Source organism: Papilio polytes, unplaced genomic scaffold (assembly GCF_000836215.1).
Source record: "Papilio polytes unplaced genomic scaffold, Ppol_1.0 DF823691.1, whole genome shotgun sequence".
Classification (NCBI taxonomy): Eukaryota; Metazoa; Arthropoda; class Insecta; order Lepidoptera; family Papilionidae; genus Papilio; species Papilio polytes.
The window spans coordinates 4,885,019-4,907,425 of record NW_013525513.1 but is presented as its reverse complement, the minus strand read 5'-3'; positions in this window follow the sequence as shown (position 1 = coordinate 4,907,425).

Here is a 22,407-nt window from a genome sequence, read left to right as displayed (position 1 = left end):
TGCGACATAGCACCTTTTTCGTTCGTCGCGCACGCGTTAGTTCTTCGAAATAAAGAAAAAAGTTTAGTAACCGGCTTGTCGGTGTTTTCCTTTTGTTGTTTGATTTTTGTTTTGTGAACGGGACATTGCATGAGAAATGCAACAATATGGCGGCGCATATTTGTTTTTAGGTATTTCAATTTACTTACTACTTCATAAATTATATTACGAAAACCTACACATCATGTGAAGGTACTAACTGTATAGATTAGTGCGATAGATAATTCATGTTAATAAAATTATTTAAAAAATGATATTCTAGTTGAATTTTAATTTTGGTTACACAGATAAAATAGGTGCTTTAAAATTGAATTTGTCATATTAAAAAATCAATACAAATCTTAAATGTTTGGACGTAACAGACAGTCAGCCTTTGCGTTTTATAGATGTTTTTTTTAAATACTTAAATAATTTGGTATTGTAGTAGGTTGTGGCATTGTGGCGGGCTATCAGGCGTCGCCGGAGCGTCGATGTGAACTCATTAGCGCTGTCGGTCAAGGCCCCGGGGTCGATGTGGTGGGTGGTCGATTTAATTACAGCCTACGACGGCGACGCCGTTTCTTTTCTTCTCTGTATACGGCTAAAGACTTAAAATCAACAAACCAAACTTTTTGACCCTTTAATTTCATACGAAATACAGACATATTTAAGTTATTACATCTTACTAATATTATAAATGCGAAAGTTTAGATGGGTGAATGGATGTATGTAAGAGTTTGTAGCTTACACTGCTCCAAATTTTTAATCTACGCGGATGCAGTTGCGGGCGAAAGCTAGTTCATAAGTCATCACAACCATCAATGTCCTAATCTTTGCTCTATGTATGTAATATAAAATATGTAAAATTTAGTATTTTACCATAAACGGACTTCTATCTATGAAAGATTTGGAAGATAAAGTTGAAGATGGACGTGCTGATGATATCAACCATCATGTTTTATTCATTAAAGATAACTTGGTTTATAATATATTTTATACAAAAAGACTCTACTAGTTCTAAACGTGCAAAAAGATACGGCAATGTAACTCATTGTGGCCAATATAACTTTGTATTAGATAATGCGTGTGACGTTGTGATAGGCAATTTGTCACCTTATAATCAGCGAGTCTTGTCCGGCGAGGTCTTAATAATAAATCTGGGTCAAGGTATCACCTTGTCCAAGGAATTTGCGCGACATTCGCTAATTTCCTTACGTATCTACAAAGGATATCTACGTAAGCTTGAGTTCTAGTTAATACTAGACTGTATTTTGTACCTCACAAGATATATTACCAGCTAATAATATTACTGCCTGTGACTGTTTTAATACAAAATTATATAGAAAGCTTGTATATGATCATACAATACTAGCTGTTCTCGTGCGACTTCATCCGCATGAAATTATGAAAATTTTATTTTATTGTTTACATTTGTCAAATTATCAATAGCAAATGTTAAAAAGACATGACATGACAAACCGTGGCAATCTTGCTTTCTTGATATTGGCAGCAAATTATGATCCCTTTCACACATTAGGGTTTTTATCTATAATATTTACCCCCTAAGTTTAATGGTGTTAAAATATGTAGCCTAAAACGTGACGCAAGTGTAGGGATTTTTATTAAATAAAGAATTATTCAAAAATATGCTGTAATTGCTGACATCTTAGGCAACAAAGAAGTGTGTGTTTACGCTTTATTATAATCACAGGGATCTTTCCTCATGACAATAATTAATACAAAAAATACAGACTAACTTTGAAGTTTTAAGCAAACAAGTTCTCATTGCTGGTATAAAAAAAAAAAAATATCTTATTACTATAATGTACTATTGACAATGTTTACTATAAATGATCATATTTAGTTACATATATATGTGTATACCAGCTGGTATACACGTAGATGTAGTGGCCCTTTTGAAGTACTGATATGTTACGTAAACCATATTTTTACTCTTTTTTGTGTTTCTTTTTATGTCATCCGTTTGATCGTCTTTGAAATAGGAATATGTATTTGACTTTGTCTTAAATTTCTTAGACTAGCTGAAGCTTTTAAATACAGTTTCTGCTGCGATGCATTTTTATCCCATAACTTAAGATATTGTTGAATATTCATGAGACATTTAAAAGGAATAATTAAATGATCTTAAAAAAGTTATTTAAGTATTCAACAGTGCGACGGTACTTAGACGTAAGCTATTCAAAGTCCGTTTCCACCATTAGCTATTTTACAATAAAAAAAATAATACGGTTAAGTTACGTTCTGAAGGTTTAGATCCTTCATTAAAATTGTTTGGTATTGATAACGAATAAGCATTCATTCTTTTTATTATCCATTTTGACAGAAATTATTTATCTATTTTTTAAGAAAGACAGAATTATGTGAGTCTCATTAAAACCTCCAAGGAGGCAATCCTCGAGTGTGACTGAAGACAGTCCTGGGATCTCCAAAGGTACGGGACTATATGTCTGCATCTAATAACTACTATAATAAACCATTCAATATACATATTCTTAGTAGCAAACTTAATGTCTTTTCAATTTGGAATACGTTAGAGATGTTCATAGGCAATGTAGTTCATCCATCATTGGGCAACTCAAGCCAATCTCTTTACCTTATAAACGATTTAAATATCAATAACAAGACCTGTAAATATATTATTATAATGAATCGTAAACACACACTGCTTTCTTGCCTAAGATGTCAACAATTACAGCGTATTTTTGAATAATTCTTTTTTTAATAAAAACCCTACATTTGTGTCACGGCTATATGTTTTAACGCCATTAAACTTAAGGGGTAAATATATTGGATAAGAACCCAAATGTGGGAAAGAGACCATAAGTTGCTGACAACATCAAGAAAGCAAGGTTGTCATCATGTCATGTCATTTTGACATTTGTAATCGATAATTTGACAAATGGAAACAAAAAAAAAAATTTTTTTTTATAATTTCATGCGGATGAAGTGGCACGAGAACAGCTAGACTTGAATAAATATTGTTACAATTAGCAATAGTACAAGTAAATGCATGAAATATAATGAATACAAAAAACCCTCGCGTGTAATTAATGTGCATCTTTATGTTGATAGATAATTGTTGTGTATATGCTTCTAATGTGCTGTAAGTATAATTGAAAGAAGTCACGTTATCTGCATTAATATATTAACACAAGAAAGTATTAATTTTTAAAAGCTTTATTCAATTGTTTATGTTACTTGCTCATTTAAAGATCCTATTTAGAGTCTATTTTAAACCTAATTTTACCGTTGGAAATAAGCGAAATACGACAAATAATTTGAAACGAAGATTACCTAAAAAACAGTTTCAAATTGGAACTACGGGTTAGATGTTAGTTAAATTGGGATTTCCAATTAAGTGTAATTCCGTGAATTATTTGTAACTCGATAAAAAAAGTATTAACAACGAACATATAGTATAGAACGACTAATTGTCTGTCTCGATAGTCTAAAGTGAAACTATATTATGATAGCTATCGCCCTTTCTTTTATGCCATTTTAGGTAGATGTAGGTTTAGTAATTTTTTTATCAAAACTGTCGAAAGCAGCTTATATTTCATCGGTGTAGACATAATTATTTGACCATATTATTACTAATATTAATATCATAAATCATGATAACTAATATTATTTAAAGCAGTTTTAATTTTTCAGAATTACTAAAATCGCAGCAATTTCGATGCTACAAATTAGTGTTCCTCACTGAACTAAGCGATTTTAGATAACCCTACCTTCAGCTTCACTGTATAATTACAATCGAACTGGGCATGGTAGTTGATGGTTGTATGTTGCAGTGAAATTGCCAACATTACCACTCCACTGTAAATTTTATCTTCTCTTAATTGTAGAATAAAAAGTAAAAATATACAAGCCCACAGATGATACCAATCTTACGAACACGAACCGACATTTTGTTTTTAACACAGATAACAAATAAATTAACTTCATTTGACTTTATCTATGTAATTAGTTTTTATTTTACTATCGAAACGTCGATCTATTTTTCTTGTTAATGGATTTTTACTTTTAAAGTAAATGAAAAGGTTATAGTTTTAGATTAACTACAATAATGATATGGTAGTGTCACGAAAATTGATTTACTACAGAATTTTTTTTATGTACATGGATTTTAAAAAAGAAAAAAATATCAGTTATTGTAATGAGTTTGGTATTGTGATATTATTAAAAAATTTTGGTTGTTTTAGGTCTTGATTCATAAAGTATAATGTAGAGTAGAGTAACTTTTAACAAAAATTGCCTTTTTCCTTGTATTCTAAATTGATATTGCTAACTGATGAGTAAAACAAAAGTGTTAAAGTACAAACAGTTAATTCATAATAAGCGTGAATCGCCACGCACCAAGGATCCGTGGCGGTTGCAAACCGAGCGTATTACACCAGCTCACAAAAAAGGGTTATTTTCTCAAAACGCGAAACGCTCGCGCCGGCCCAGAGCTGGGCCCAAATAATGATTAATGATCGCAAATAAGCGGGTGAGTGTTGCCGCGTTGGCGCAAAAAGTGGCCGAGTGCATCAACCGAGATGCACCGAGCTCGGACGCCGCCACCGCACACTTTAAATACGAACTTACTGCGCTTGGAAATTAAAAGCACACTTTTAAATTAAAAAGATATTCCGAGTGTAAGATACATGCACTCTTACCTCTGAAACAGATATGCATTTTCCTTATGTACAAAAAGGTAAGCCTGTTTGCTGAATTTTAAAAATGAACACATCTGTGGCCATGAAAGGTATACAAAGGTAACCGATCTTTACCTGATACATTCACATAGCCACCTTCAGGCAGATCACCTGAACTTAAGTAATAAAAAGCTAAATTTCCAATAATCACAAGATCATATATCACGTATAGAGAGGAAAAATTAAGTTGATAAAAGCAAGACCATACAATTCTTTAATTGTTTCTGTAAAGTCTATCACTGCAAACTCTACTATTCGAAATAAAAGACTTAGAAGCTTCCGTAGACTCGGATAATATATTAATGTTTAATTATAAAAAGTACAAAATTTAAGATACGTTGTAGCTTAAATAATATTATTTTGATAAAGTTTTTGCTGAGTCGTGGTGAATATCAATCAGTTGGCATAATTAATTGCGACGTAGGCTGGGATAGAGGCGTCGGCAGCAGGTATCGCAGGTGCCCGAACAAATCTACAGGAAACGATGCCTAATTAGGCCAACCTCAGTTACAGATGTACAAAAATCAACATTAATAATTATTTATTCGTGAACAGGAAATGTAAACGTGTTATTGATTATTTTTTGTCTTACTTTATGATGAAGAGTCTTGTGTTTGGTATCGTAAGATACTGAGTAATCTATGAAAAAATGGCTAAATTTGAAAGAATACATTTTATTGGTTCCGAAATACATTTTAAGTCTGGAAATATCAGCTTAAAACAGCATAAGTAGGTGTCCTCAAAGGTCAATTGAAAACAGAATAAAATGGCGAAAGACGTAGCTCCAGCGGACAAAGGGTATACAAAGATTTAATCTCCCAAAAAATTCTTGTTAAAAACCATAAGCCATATAGTATTCCCAAAATTCGTTCGCTCCTCCAAATAAACTGATGTTTATAGATGACTTGCTGTTGCTCTTAACTTCGTTCTCACAGAATTAAAAATATGTCTATGTCGTCGTATTCTTCCAGTCTTTACTCTACATCTATGCCAAATTTCATTGAAATCCAACAAAATCGTCTGACAAAATTCCATCCAAATATTTAAACTATCGCATTGGTAATGAGTAAGAGTAATTTATACATTCATATTTACAACTCGAGAAAAATACAACGATATCAGTTCGAGTGTTTGTTTTTAATACTGTAAAAATATTATGTTAGCAGCAACCTCTAATTTTTATTAAAACATTTGCCGCTAATGAGCCTTAATCCTTTGGCGCACATGTCACGTAATGTGATGCCAAATTATACCTTATCACTTGACAGGAGCATGGGACTTGCTGCTTTGTCCTGCTAGATTTTTTTTTTATAAATGGCCAGTTATCAATGAAACGTCAAAAGAGGGATAAAATTAATTAATTGCCTACATAGATAAGTTTTAGTAGCATTAAATAAATAAATAATAAAAAAAAAACATTATTTATTGACTAAAAATAAATGTAGCCCATATAATATAATAAGAGCGTTATTTAATGAAAAAAAAATAAACAAATATCTTTAGTAGGATTTGATAGGACTAATTGTTTAGTTGGCCTTTCATTTCTTCGATATTGTACTTTGGTAGATTTTTTTAATACGATGTCATATACGTTCCTTTACTTTTGTAAACTGAAAAGACTACGTAAGAAAACATTATGTAGCATGCAAACAAGCTGGGCGTACAAAGTGGCCATTGCTCAGTGGCCTCGTATCTTTACGGGCCGTATATTTGGACAGATATCATTCTCCCGCGCCGACAATAAAGACCTAGCGCGTTGCTGAGGAACTGCGCACACAATACCACGAATGTAACTTTAAGTCTTTTCTTTAAATTCTATCTTCTGTCTTTTCTTTTTTAGGTTATACTTCACTTCTTTATTTAGACATTTTTATTTGCTGCCAGTTTATTCATTTGCAGTTTCCACTAATTAAAAAAAAATTAACATTGTAAGATCTTTAAAGGCAAAGAATGTTAAATTTAATTAGGTGGGTGGTAATAGCTAGTGAGCACAAAATGGTCATTATTTTGGTAATTCAAACTTTTCTTTTGATTAATTAAAATAATTCTTTCAATCAGTAACAAAAGTTAGTTCTATCTCATAAGCTGAAACTCATTTTACACAATGTTTGTTAATTAATTTATATAAAACTACGTACACCTTGTATTCGTCTAAGGAGGTAGGGTTCAGTTCACATTCGCGGTATTGCTGTCGCAGTGACGGCGCGGGGCGGCGCGGTAACAGATGCGCTGCATTGCCGCTGTGCCAACTCCTGCCGGCGCACAGGGAGGTACTCGAAATAAATGTCAATCTTAAATAACTTGATTTTAATTTGACAATTTAAAATTCTTAAGTTATTTTTTAAAATCAGTCTTAACTCTACATAATTTTAACATAACCAGACTAGTAAATCTTACTTCTTACTTCTCACTAATATTGTAAATGCGAAAGTTTAGATGGATGGATGGACGGATGTTTGTTAGAGTTTGTAGCCTAAACGACTGAACGGATCTCGGTGAAATTTGGCATAGATGTAGAAGATACTCTGGAAGAACACATGGGCTACTCGCTTTTGTTTTTTTTTTACTTCCACGCGGATAGAGTCGCGCGCGAAAGCTAGTTAAAACATAATTTTGGCCGTTAACGATAAGCGTTATTGGAAATAGCAATTTAATTTTATGGATCGTACATAGTTTAATACTTTGTTGTTTTAACAAAGTTGCCTATAATTTTGTTTTTATACGTAACAATAAAATAATTGAACGTTATACTAGGTGGGAAAAACGCAAACATATTTATATATTTTTGAGTACACCCCTGTCTAAAACGAGAGGGAGTACCGATGACAAAATACAAATTTTATTTTATTAAATTCAAAAAATCCTTCAATGATTGATAGGAGGGCACCCCTGAGTCCCTGAGCGTTGCCGGGGCACCAGGGTATATTTAACTGCAAACTCTTACTACACAATAAAATAATAGATATTTATGCAATAGGATATTTAATTTTTAGTGTTAATTATAATCACAGCCGATTAATCTCATTATGTATCAAACATTCTCGAAGTTTTCCTACTATTGTAGAGATAAGTGATCTAAATCTATACTTATACCTATAATAAAATTTGTATTTTTGGATTTTTGTATGTATTAAAATAACTCAAAAACTATTAGACCGATTTAAAAAATTCTTGCACCTTTAAAAATACCTTAGCACTGAGTAATATAGGTTATGTTTTTACATTTTTTTAACTTCACGCGGGCGAAGTCGCGAGGAACAGCTAGTATTTATTACAATAGCAGAGCCGTTGCGGAAGAGGTGGCCGTTGAGAGATGTTTAAAGTTTCCAATAAGAATATTCCGTAGCCTACATATCTGTTGACATAAATTAAAGTGTCGTTAAAAATTACACATAAGATTTCGACATAATTGTAAGTATTTTAAAAAGATTTACATCATGTAAAACAATTTGAATTTAATAATTGTAATATGAAAACGGTCCGGAGTGTGGTCCGGTGTAAACAATAAAGCATTGTCCGGGTCTGGAGGGGGATCTCGGGGAGAGGGAGGGGGAAGGTTTATTGCGGGCTCGCTGACCGCGCCAAGATATATCAGCGACAAGTGGCTGCGACTTGTTTACAAGAACGCGACATAATGCTCCCCGCTTACGATATTCATATTATGTTCCAAACTGATCCAATGAATACATACACCTTACTACTCGATTCGACAGAAATCCTCGACAAGGGAGTAATTAGTTTACTTGAAATAATCAACAAAACAATTTAAAAAATAATCCTTTGTGCTTTTATATGTAACGTTGGCGAATTGCAATTTTTGATTTGATTAGCGGTATTTTTTTAAACAATTGACACGTCATCGATACTTAACTTTTACTAATCTTTAGAAAGCACTTTGTTGTTGTTAGATTTAACTATATTTGGTATATACTGATTATAAAAACTAAGTTTTTAATTTTCAAATATTTGACATTAAATCGTTTACAAGAAGCCCCAAGTGGAACACGACAAAACACCTCTAGCGGTCCGGGGCAGCGTCCTCTCGCTAGGGATGCTTTACGCAGTTAATTTAAAATTCTCATTCGTATAAATAAGGAGGGTAGCGTTTGCGTTTTATAGCTTACAACGTGCGAATGCAACGCGCCTCTCTGCGGTCTCCGGCGTATTTTAATATCGTTAATTAGGTGTTACGACCGTTTTAGGAGTGCTTACAGCGCCTAAACGATCTGTGTCCTTTGCTTTTGTTTAATTACTATAGCTACTTGCTGTTTAAAATATCCATAAGTGCGATTGCTAACCGTAGAATATTTTTTGAATAAATATTACCAAGTTATTAAATTAACAACAATTGCCTTTAGTTGTTTGATTTGGTTATGGCTGTCATGTTTTATTCTGATTTCTTAAATATTCTATTTCTGTTTATCATGAATGACTCTATATTGTTACTATAAATCAATATCATTACATAAAAGATGTAAATAAGAGAGTAATTATAATTTATTGAAAATTACTGGTCGTCAACACGGTTATTTTATTAGCAACATGCGTAAGTAATACACTATATAGATTTAAAAGAGTAAACTGAATTTTCAATCTTGTTATCTAATTGGAAACACCTGTAGTATTCTATTTCCTAAGTGGAAAAATATAGGAAGATAGTAACAAACAAAGGCGGCGTTACGAAATGGAGCGAAACTTTCTTACTAATTAATTTAATCCCTTTGAGCCCTACCCCATTAGCCTAATTGAACTGCGGTGTACATGTCAATTCTTTGGTCCTACTTTATTACATTATACAATCGATTTCATACCCTATTCCCTTATAATTAGTTTAACTTTACCTTGTTGTTGCTAGAGGTACAGATTTTACGTTTGTTATTAACATGAGCATACTACATTCCGTTTTGCATAAGTGTTATGTTGGAAATGACTTAATAAGTTTCTCGTACAATTTGTGGGATGGAAATCCTAAAACAACTTGTACAAAGTTTGGTTTATTAAGATATGATTTGCGTTTGTCATTTACATTTTAAAAATACGTAGTAAAAATAATTTAAGCATTAGAAAGAATGTTTCGTAAGAATAAATTGAAGGTCGATGAAACAAACGACAATTTTAACTATCGATAGAGCTTTTGATTTAATGTATCTACCAACAAAGTTTCAAACAAACTGTAATTTATTTTGTGAAACAAACAAACCACAATTATATTAAAAGTGATTTGAAAAATAGAGACATTACTATCAGTAGTAGAAAAGTAATAAAGAACTTTATCCATTAAAAAGAACATTAAAATTAATTTACCTTTTCACGTAAATATGAAGAAATTTATATTTATGACTATCTAATAAGACCTTCTGACGTCAAGGTTTTTCCAACTGATATTAGAAGTTGACGTCAATAATTTCAAGCTTATTTGAAATCTTTTTATTATTACAGGTACAAAAAAGTTATGTTTTACCCAGCATTTAAAATTAATGTGGTTATTATTCATAGTGCGGTGTTATAACAACCGTATCGGTCGAAATTCGTGATAGTTTCGAAATAAATGAAATGTAACGAAATTAAATTTCAGTAATGCGTCAAGCGCGCCATTAAGTAAGTTTTGTTTTGACGGCTGGAGGCGCGAGGCATGGCGAACTTCCGTGAAATGGGGTAAAACTAATTCTGCCGCCGGACTCGCCATGTGTCAGTCCTGGGTTCTATTCCCGGGGGTCACCGCGTCTCTAATGTTACGCCTATTACTTGCCGATATATCTTCCGTTGACGTTAATATTTTATTCTTCCCGCGTTCCCGTCGATTTGTCCACTCGGTCCGTTTTGACACTTAATAGATCTTATTCTTTGTTTTGCTTTAACGCCTTTACTCAATGGTAAAACGCAAGTTGATAAAACGGATACATTGCTATGCATAAAATGTTAACTAAGAAACGAATTTACGTTAGAAAATATCACTGAGAAAACTATGCTAAAAAATTTAAACATCGCACATTTTTTAAATTCAACTCCTTAATAACTAGTATGGTCATAAGTTTTTTTTTTAATAGTAGAAGGGACAATCGAGCGGATCACCTTATCTTAATATTTTATTATTTTAATTTCTTGAATACTGGTGGGATATACCAGGGCCAATTTTGTTAGTCTAGAATTTTAGTCTATTTTATAATATCTGTCAATCTCAAAACCCTAAACTCGGTTCGACAATGTTATTAAGTAAGCAGGCTGCCTTCCGTCAGCACGGCCCGGTCATCCTTTATTCAAATAAACCCTATTTTTATGGAAAACCTGCCCTTTCCGCATCAATATCAATTTCCGAGCGATTGTTGCAGAAATAAAGGGATGACCCTTAAGGGAGCGCGAGCTCAAAGAGGTTTTACTAAACTATATTAGAAGATTCTTCAGGGGACGCAAAGTATCTATCTTTTATATAAGAAATTGTTGAAGTATTTTATTTCTATTTGGAAAAACTCGAATATTAACGTATAACATTTTTTTTTACTTGAAATCATATTTTAGTTCAAACTTGTATCGGTGAAAATATTAGTGTAAAATAAAAAAAATTACCTGTAAGCTAACCCTGTAAAACAGGAGTTTACTTTTGTTACAAAATACTTGTACAGTACAGGTTGCTTTAAATTTTGACTAGCAATGAAAGAAGTAGTGAGGTGACGGATAGAATCGACCCCCACTTGGTACAGATCAGTCCTCGCCTGCACTATGATTACGGGCGATTACGCCGTCATCCATCCCGCATTCGGTCCCCACTTAACATAATAAGCCTCGCTGAATCCTGGATCGAAATCGATGCTATTACATGTCTGGTACCATTTATAATCAGTACGTTACGTCCGGACTTACGGGGCTGAGACGCCCCGGGCCCGCTCAGTAATCGCTCAATTATATGTAATTTTCCACCATCAGTCTTTCAATGGCTAGATTCTACTGACAAGTTTTCAGCTGTCTGTCTATTTATATACCTTTCCTTTCAAACGTTTTTGTTTTTAACTTGTGTTGTATATTTGATACTAAAATACATTGCTGTTGCTATACATTACATACGGCAGTTTTCATTAACCTTGGGATTCGTGTTTTGCTAATTGGATAAAAAATGACAAATTACTTTTCGAAACATAAAGACACAAGAAACGGATCATTAAAGATTTGTGAAATAATAATCAGCGAAGACACAAGAGAAATTGAATAATTTTATGGAAACAAATCAAAGGAAAAATAATTATAATTTTAATCGGTATTCTAATCAGTAACCAGATAAGGGATACGTTATAAACTATATGTCGACTACATTTCTATAAAATTAAATAAAAAACAACAAATTGTCACTGGCAGGTGTATATAAAATGAATCGTGAGAGGTATTGCTTGAACATTTAAAACAAAAACAGGTTGTAGTTGAAACGGAGCCGAGCCTTCGGTCCGCCCACTGCGGCTGCACGAGTCTACGTCGTTTTTTTTTATCACAAACCTTAATAAACTTTTTCCCATTGGGCGTGAGGAAATTATAGAGCTCTTTTAATGAAATAAAATTTATAGACGTTGTAATCTATTATGTAATCGATATATGAACGATCGATTGTTACTATTGGTCGATACGGAAAGTCCATGAACTTTGAATAAGTTTTTGTTGCTTTTTTGTATTGTAACTTAGCTTTGTTTGATCAAAGATTATAGATGTAGTTTGTGTGGTGCGTGTTGAAGTTATTTATCGGTGAATAATGTTTTTTTCTTCGTTTGTGTGTATAAATTCGGTGGTGGTAGGAACGCGATCTCGCGTGACGGGGAGGCGTGGCTTTCGTTTACAATTAAAATATTGTGCTCGCTAGGACCGAGCGAAACCTCTACTTCGTGATGTAATCGACTGTCGATCGAAACCTTACATTTATTTAATTTACTGAAAGGGTATACTTTCTATGTACTCAACTTTATCAGATACAAAATACTAATCCATGTAATAAATAAATTTGAAATAATACTTTGCAGGTAACCAATGTAATAGGAGATTATGGAGAAAATGTTATTTTTATACTACATTTATTCAAAATTAGCCAATACTTTACTAAATGTTATAAAGGACCGTTCGAAAAACATTACTTCCTGGCGCAGTCGATAGTCTATTTTTTGTAGACTGTGCCTAACTCGAGCAAAAAAACCTTGAATATTACAGATGTAAATGAATTATTAGAGACGTGTTCACGTGTTAATGCGGTTATTAGCGTTAAGAATAACATATTGTTTAGACACGCCACGCCGCTCAGAGCACTCTGTTACAGGACATCAAAGATGTCCGACGCCTGTTTAATTTCGTTAGCAACAAATTAATGGTAACATTAGTTCACGTCGCAGACCTAATGCTGTTCGTGACAAAATATTGACACGTTGTTAGTGAAACCATGTGATAAGGAAGATTTTACAGGACTCCTTCATAGCGATTTTAATTCAAACATGAATTTTAAATGAAGGTTGTACGTAGGTAGAGATTCCTCGCGACTATTTTCGAGGTAATTATGCGACAGGTTGTAATAAAAATATCAAAACATAATTGTATTTATTGCTACACCGGATTGTAAAATTACCATTATGATTGGAACTAACTTCAATATGTTACAGAGGTTCAACTATTTTGTTTATAAAGATAAAATTTAATATTGTTCCAAAATTATGAACAATACCTGGCAACCCTAATATCAACGTATGAGAGACAGAACTATTTCATAAACCCGAATCAAATGTTATAATGAAAATGAAAATATTTCTCTTGAACGAATTTATCAACCGACCGGCACTAACGCTATTAATGTTTGTTCCGAAACTTTCGATCTAGCAACAAAAGCTATTCTTTAAAGATTAAAAATTGTGTTTGTCTTATTTTATATTACTAATTTAATCTTATCACTAATGAAGGACAGGACACGTTGGTAGTAACCTTAAGTATATTTGTTATTTTCATATTATTTGATAAATTATATTTTAAAGTGAAGGTGTCAGTTTTGCAAAAAAAATATAAGAGAAGTAGACAGGTGATTGCAAGCTAAGTGGTCACCTGGCTTGTGCCGGTAGCTAATTATCTATAATGTTAACTAGATACGATTTTTTATCATAATTAGGTAACATTAATTTTCACTATGTAAAAAAATATGGACACGTTAAGCAGACAGGTATATCTTGGATACTTGGAAGAAGCGAACTTTCAAATGTTCATTATAAATTCATGTTGGATATTGTTTTTCTAAGATGTAAAGATATAACAAGTGTTGAATGGCAATATATTAAAAAAGAAACATAAATACAATGCTCAGCGAAATACATATTGTTGAAAACCAGATATAACAAAAGTTCAGTTAGTGTATTTTAAATGTTGCTTTAAAGGTTGGTGTTTCGTTATAAATAATTTGATCTAATTAATTTTCTTACTCGATAAAAAGTCTAATCAATGGTGTTTTTTAAAGTTTATGATAAATATTGTATGTAGCCCGTGGGCCTGTGGCGATGACGTATAGCTGTCATCAATACGCGTCGCGGCGAGCGCACATTAACCCTCTCCGATGAGGTCGGAACATAATAGAATTAAACGTTTCGCCACTCAAATGTGGAACGCCATTCTAATTGTTGTTACAACATATTTTGGACATAAAAATCTTTTATGACGACCTTGAATCGGCAATTGAAATCTGACTTTTAAGCATTTAAGAATTTTTATTTCTTATTTGTGGTCAATTTGACTTAAGGCTCTAAAATTAAATACAGATTTGGTTATCATGATAATTTTCAGTACCAATTATAGTGTTGAGCTCGAAAGCAACATAACACACGACACTAGAGACTGCTGTTCTTGAGACCATTAAAAATGAAACTGTTTACAACAAGTAAAAGGTGTATGTAAGGCATCGCGAATATTTCTCTAGAATATAATGATATATTTACATGTTATGTTATGTCAGTACACGCATTAAGTTTATCTGGCAACAGCGGCACCACAAAGAAGCGCTCAACTGGGATAACGCGGGCTTTGTGATCCACCGCGGCTACGCTTTGATTTCTTTCTACGACTCTACCAAATATTTTTCACGTTTTGAAACTCATAAGTTATTATCTATCTGTAGTAACATTTATATAACATGTAGCTATATATGTTTTTTTTTATTCAAAAAGAATATGAAGGATTCCAATCATTTTTAGACAAGTACTTCGACCGTAAAACAAAGTTGTATATAACCCTGTATATACTATAAGTGAAAACATAAATAACAAAATGTGTAGTTGCCTTTTTGTTCGGTACAGATCGTACGGGTTCGCCACATTCGGTGGCGAGGATATAGTTTAAATTTCGCGGCCCAAGTTAATGCTGCATCCCTGGCTCATATTTATTCTCCCGCACAAGTAGACTGGACCTGCGAAGAGGTATACGGGAGAAGGAGTATGTAAGCAGCTCAGCGAGTTGGTTGCTTGCAGTGTTCGAGTTAAAAGGTCATCGGAACTGGTTAACCCAGAAACTAAGACTATAAGTTATGTTATTTTCCCATAAACTAAAACCTTGGAAGTTCAGTCGACGTTCTCGTTTGTAAAGAAATATTTTTTTTCTAAATAAGCACATCTATTGAAACATCTCACGGTGTGGTTGTAACCGTTAAGTCGGTTTCATCAGGCGTTGGTAGGTCGCTAATGCCGGCCGGTGGTCAGAGCGAGGCGTGACCTACGCGTGGGAACGCCGCGCCGCCTGATAGTACAACACTGCCCGTCCCCTCCCATACCTTCTACTGCGGAACATACTTTATACCTCTCTGACTGATAGATCGACATACATTGCTTATTTTTAAAGTACAGGTGAGAAAAATCTGGATTACGTCTTTTCAACAACTTTAATGCTGCTTAACTTAAGGTGTGCACTATGTATTTTGCTTAGCGATTCTCCTTGTAGAGGTGTAGATTTTTAATTGAATTTAAATTTACTTCTTGATGAGATAGAGATTTAATATGAAATAAAACTATATCACTGTTTATTTTTTTATGTTAAGGCCTCTACGTGAAAACGGAGGAGAGGTTTTCCCAACCCCGAGCGTGTAAGGTGACTCGGCCAAAAGTGAGAAAAATAACACTTCCCAGTCCCAATTCACGCCGAGGCTTTAAGCGATTCAAATGGGAGATTTCAGGACGATACCCGATTGTATTATTCCGGTTTCCTAACCAAAAATCCAATTGTGTTGGATCCCTTTGCCGATAATTCGGACTCCCGCTGAGATTGCTTAGAATCGTGCCCAAGTTGTATGAATAACCTCGAATAATACTTTGTCATTCACCTTTATTATCTCACAATGATGACGTGCTTTTGCGATAGACATCTCCGATGACAATCGCGTAACAAGCGCTGCCAACCATTTGTAATGTTATTACAATATATCGTAACAAAACATCGATGTACTCGTTTTAATTTATAATTTAAATACAACGTCCTTGTCTAACATCAATTTTGTATACGTTAAAAAGAGAGATAAGAGTTAGTTATTTGTATAGAATTGGAAACACAAATAATGTCATTTTAAATAAATACTCAAATTACTTGTATATATTATGCGATTATCTATGATTATATTAATAACTCTATTGTAGTGATTTTACGTATCTATCTAACATTAGCAAAATATTATAGTAATTTCATAATCTGTACATGTAAACGTAATACTCGTATTATTTGTGCATAAGAACACTCGGTCACGAAATGCGTTTCCCTAGTTTGAATATATTTAAAAACAAACTGTTGTTCGCGACTTCGCCCGCGAGAAGTAAAGAAATAATAAAAATCATAGCCTATGTTACTCACAGATAAATTACCATTGGTGAAAGAATTTTTGAAATCGGCCAAGTAGTTTTTGCGTGAATCGAATACATACAAAATTCCAAAAATACAAATCTTTCCTCTATATAATATTAGTATATATAAACTTTATGTGTTTTGGTAGTAGAAGTTCACGGTAAGATGTGATCATGGAGTTCACATCATAATTTCTCCTTTTTCTAGAACATTCTGACGATTCCAAAGAAATTCCTTCTATTTGTACGAAGTACTGACAGTTGATGATCAAAGATATTCGCTTACATCTGGTGAGACGTTTACTCATTTGTTTTACTACAAACAAAATATCTTCACGAATCTGCACTGCATGAATAAGCAATAGAGTAAAAAAGTGTTCTATTCTTCCGTCGTCCCCGGCCAGCCGCGCATCGCGTGCCCCCGGACCCTATTCTCATTGTTTTAATTTCTCCCGGATCACTAATTGCCGGGGAAGACGCATTTTAGATTTCCCCGCAAACGTTTTTAACAACCACCTCATTGCATTTTAAAAGAAAAGGATTATAATTTTCTTTTACCCTTTTCTTAGTGGGCGTGGGTTTTCTTTATTAATTCGGGGACGCGCTCGAGCGATTTTAAGTCTTTGTAAGGATTTGGTGTATTTATTTAAATATTCTTAAAAATATTTGCATAGAACTGAAGATTCCTGTTTATGAATATATGTAAAAATTAAATACCTGTTTTTAAGATTTTACTTAATATTCAATTAATAGCTACCAGGCAGTTGTTAGTTACTCTTTCTGGATTCGCAACACAAAACTTTAGAATTTGTGTCATGTATAGTAATTCTTCGTGGCTACTTTCCATATACAGTATTCGGACTTCCAGGTAGGAATCATATTGACATATCTGTCATCGCAAACTAAAAGCATTGTAAACACGACTCTATAGCAATATTTGTTACGGCGTTCCTCCAGCATGTAAATATTATCTTTAATCGTAGCGGCTGCGAGCCGTCGAGGTGCGCGGTGTTTTTGTGTCCAAATGGCGAAATAATGACTGCCATACACGGCCGCAACCAACGGGGATTTACCTCCCTGCATGCTAATACCCCGACATGAATATTTATGAAACTCTTTCTGAACAAAAAACAATTACCGCTACGAGATTTTACTGTGGATACGAATAAGATATTTATTTATATGTATTTATTTAATTGTATTTGTTTTATATTACTGGAATTTTAGTAATAACTGAGTGGAAATGCTGATATTCTATACACGTAAAATTCTTATATGACAAGATTTGTGACATATTAAAAACGTGTTATACTCTCTCAAAATAATAAAACCGATCGGACCTACGTAGTAAGAAAAACTGCTAGCTGTCGGTATGTGTAAATATGTATTGAGGGTAGGTAATAATAAATTATTAAAGATTCAATCAAGTCTGAACCTGGTCTGAGGAGTGTGCCGCGCGCGGGATTTGTGTGTCTGTCTCGTTCAACCTGTTCCTTCAAACTTCAGTGTTTTGATTAAAATATAATATATTATACAAGGAAGAATAGGTACTCTTTAAAAAGACAATGCCTTTACCGATTGCTGACTTACTTATTTAAATATAATCAGTTGTTAATAATTAAGAAGTTTCCGTTCAAGAAATCCATTTAGCAGTTCTAATTGAGATGTCAGTAATTATTTCCATCTGACAAACCGCCTGTCGTATTAGATATGAATTTAATGACATTTAAATAATATGTTTGCACTAATATAAAAACCGGTTTACTGTTAATTATAGATAAAAATACATTACATTATTATTACATACTAGCTGTTCGCGTGCGGATTCATCCGCATGAAATTATAAAAACTTTATTTTATTGTTTACATTTGTCAAATTATCAATAGCAATATCAAAATGATATCACATGACGACAAACCATCATAAACCTTTCTTCCTTGATGTTGGCAGCAACTAATGGTCTATTTCACACATTTGGGTTTTTATCCAAAATATACCCCCCTAAGTTTAATGGCGTAGAAATGTATAGCCTAAAGCATGACGTAAGTATAGGGCTTTTCATTAAAAAAAGTGTTATTCAAAAATATCCTGTAATTGCTGACATCTTAGGCAACAAAGAAGTGTGTGTTCACGCTTTATTATAATAGTATAGATGAATTATTATTATTATCGGTTACCTCTTTTTGTGTTCCCAAGTTGGTTAATAAATATATTTGTCAAATTATCAATAGCAATATCAAAATGATATCACATGACGACAAACCATGGCAACCTTTCTTCCTTGATGTTGGCAGCAACTAATGGTCTCTTTCACACATTTGGGTTTTTATCCAAAATATACCCCCCTAAGTTTAATGGCGTAGAAATGTATAGCCTAAAGCATGACGTAAGTATAGGGCTTTTCATTAAAAAAAGTGTTATTCAAAAATATCCTGTAATTGCTGACATCTTAGGCAACAAAGAAGTGTGTGTTCACGCTTTATTATAATAGTATAGATGAATTATTATTATTATCGGTGACCTCTTTTTGTGTTCCCAAGTTGGTTAGTAAATATGTTCGCATGTTAGTGTTTGTTGTCTTGTTAGTGGTTATTGTAGAATCATGTTATAATTTAACGGCAAAGTAGATAAACAAAAGTGTCGGAAATGATAAAGCCAAGCTTAAACTTTAATTAAAATATTGACTTCTGATTGTTGGCGACGCTTACGAAGTGAAGTGTTTAACATTTCGTTCCAGTATTTGGCCATTCTATAATTCCTAATCACAATTCGTGTTTCATAAAAAGCACACGTAAAACCTTTGCAACTTAGTTTTATAATTGAACTTAAAAATGTAAGTTTAAAGTTATAACTTAGTTTGACTTATCGACAAAAATACAGCTTTACTGCAATGTAAATAATTTGTTTTGACTCTTTTTTGACCGACTTCCCAAAAGAAGGAGGTACTCAATTCGTCTGTATGATTTTTTTTGATATAATAAAGAAACAAAATAGATAATGTAGTTGTTGTAAACATGTATAACTAGTATCTCAAAATGAGACACGGGCCGGTTCGAATATCGTCGAGGATTTAAATTTAAATTGCATCGTCTCTATCCAGCGAATGTCAAGCCCCGAGCTTGATAGATTGCCGATTGTGTGGCGGATACGGACCGTATTGTCTGCTCACAGACTTATACCTTCATTGACTTTACAGTATTTTATCTATTCGTACATCTCAACACGCTGCATATTGTATGCTACACTTGTATCGTTATAAATCTGTAATTATGTAACTCCATATTTTTAAGGCTTTAAAAATCCACAGGCAGACGTACTCAACTATTTGTTTCTTTGCAGCGATGGATAATATTTTTAAATGGATATTTTTTTTAATCAAAGATAGATTGAACAATTAGATTAACCAATTGACTACAAGCTTATCTTCATATGGCATTTACATAAATAAAAGCTTTAAAATGATAAAAGGTTCAAGTTTTGATTTAAAATAGTTTTAGATGATCGCTACTAGATGGCGTCTTTACAACAATTTTATAATTGAATTGTTAACTCTGTTTTTTAGTTTTAAACGGGTTTCAAATGTTTACAGTTAAAAATACTAGTATGGTTTTCCGATGTTACGACAGCCTCAAGAGTAGAAATAAATATAACATTCCTGTTTATACTTCCTACAGCCGTAATCTCGATCCGTTTGGGCTACGCGAATGATCGCTTATTTATTGATTTATACAGAACCATGATATAGGGAAATAAAAATTAAAATGTTTCAAACAAATGTACCGGTGAATATTTTTGCTCAGCATCAGTGAGACCATTAGAATTACAAATGAGGCCTGACTGTGCAGCAGCGGCGTGACGACGGATTATTGCGAGAGCGTTGCTAAACAGATGATTCAAGGATAATACCGCCTTGAACGTAATAGACCGTTCGATTCGGAGTAACCGCAGAATTGGCCTTCTCCTGCCGACGATTCTATGATTGTTTCTGGTCCATAACCATTAAAGTCGTTATTTCATAATATTATTAAAACAATAATGTTTTTGAATCAGCTACGCAGTTTCTGAATCAAACAAATGAACTCCCTTTCGAAAAAATCTGCATAAGTTTTGTAGGTTTAAAAGATTGTATATCGAAGTATCTCGACATAGAAGTAATACATATACCTTTGCTAAAACTTACCATAAAGGTGCCGCAAGCAAATAAATTTGACATGAGAAACATATGCAGAGAGTCGGAAGCTTACAGAAAAAATATTAAAGAAAACTTTAGTTACATTTTATAAGAACTTTCCTTTATCCGACGAATAAATCGAAGGTGGGTGGGAGAAGTTATCCGACGGATGTAGAAATCTGTTGTTTTATTCATGAAAAAAATAAAGAAGGGAAATATAAAGTATGCCAAAACAGCGTGCGCTTTAGAGCAGCTGCATTCGACTGGCGATCCTTAAAGTTTCAAACGTTTAATGCGAACTTTAAGCCGAGTTATTTTAAATACAAGACGTTAAAGTTTCTCGAGTTATTCAAAGTAACCGTTCGATGTAAAACGAACGATCAATCAAAATCAAGAGAACAGAACGCCGAAGTGAGCGAGTGAAGTTCGTGACAAATCCTCACGCGCGGTATCCATTAAATAATGCAAATTTGTTGTAATCCCCCACTCGGCGAACATCTCGGAGCCGCTGCGAGTGAAATATTTAATTTTCATAAAGTTTACATTAGAACCTCGAGTCTCGCGCCGAGTGGGGCGATGGAGACGCCGCGAAGTTAAGCCACTGAACAAACGTTTCGCGAGACGTCTATGTTGCGGCAGCCCCNNNNAATTGAAACGTTAATCTTACAATTACATATAAACACAATGATCCCGATGATAATGATGGTAAATGATAACCACACAAGAAAGATTGCAATACAAGAGTAGGGTGTTATGACATGAACTCAAAGGTACTGAACCAATGTAAAAATATACTGTCAAAATGACAGCTATATTCAATTATCGAATATAAATGGTCATCGGTAAAGTAAACGAAATAATCCGGCATCAATGCTGGACCGCCGCCATCGGGCATTGTCTATACGCGCGTCACATCGACACGACCCCGAAGGCAAATTTGCATATCACCGATATTATATCGTCGCGCGAAAAACGTATCCCTTACGCCTGTATTCACATGAATGACGCGTGATGCTGCCGACCTTCCCTGACGTCATCCATCATTCGACATGGCGCCTGCACCTAGACTCGTGACAGCCGCGTGGCCCGCGGGGGTGTACGCCGTAAACTATTCAATATACAACCCTATCCCATACACCTTAGAGCACACAATTCTTTACTAATAAATACACAAGGTGGCACTCCACCTCCCCGCGAGCAAGGGAGGATCCCTGTCAAACGCTGGCGAAGAGTTTGACAGACGCGGGGCGCGGAGTATTTGACATGAAGGGGCTTGTTTGATACGGGGGCGAGACTGGGGGCAGGGTAGAGGGACGGGGGCTAAATTCTGCCCGGTCATGAATAGGCAATGGGCTCGCTGTATTTATAAAGATTGTTAACCGAACATTGGCGCAGTAAACTGTTTAAATAAACTTCTATACACTTCTAAAGTGTTTATCTAAAACTTTACACAAAATAATTTATGTAACACTTGTTTTATGTTACCATATAAAACAAATACATATAATTTGATAAGAAAGCGATAAAATACCCTTTTCACATTTCGTTATCTGCGTAGCTCAAACAGGAAATAACAAAAGCGCTGAGGACTTTATCAACGACAACTTAATTCAAGCAACCGCGAGGAAGCCTCGAGCATCTTGTTAGGGGGAATAAAATCCATAAAAGACACGG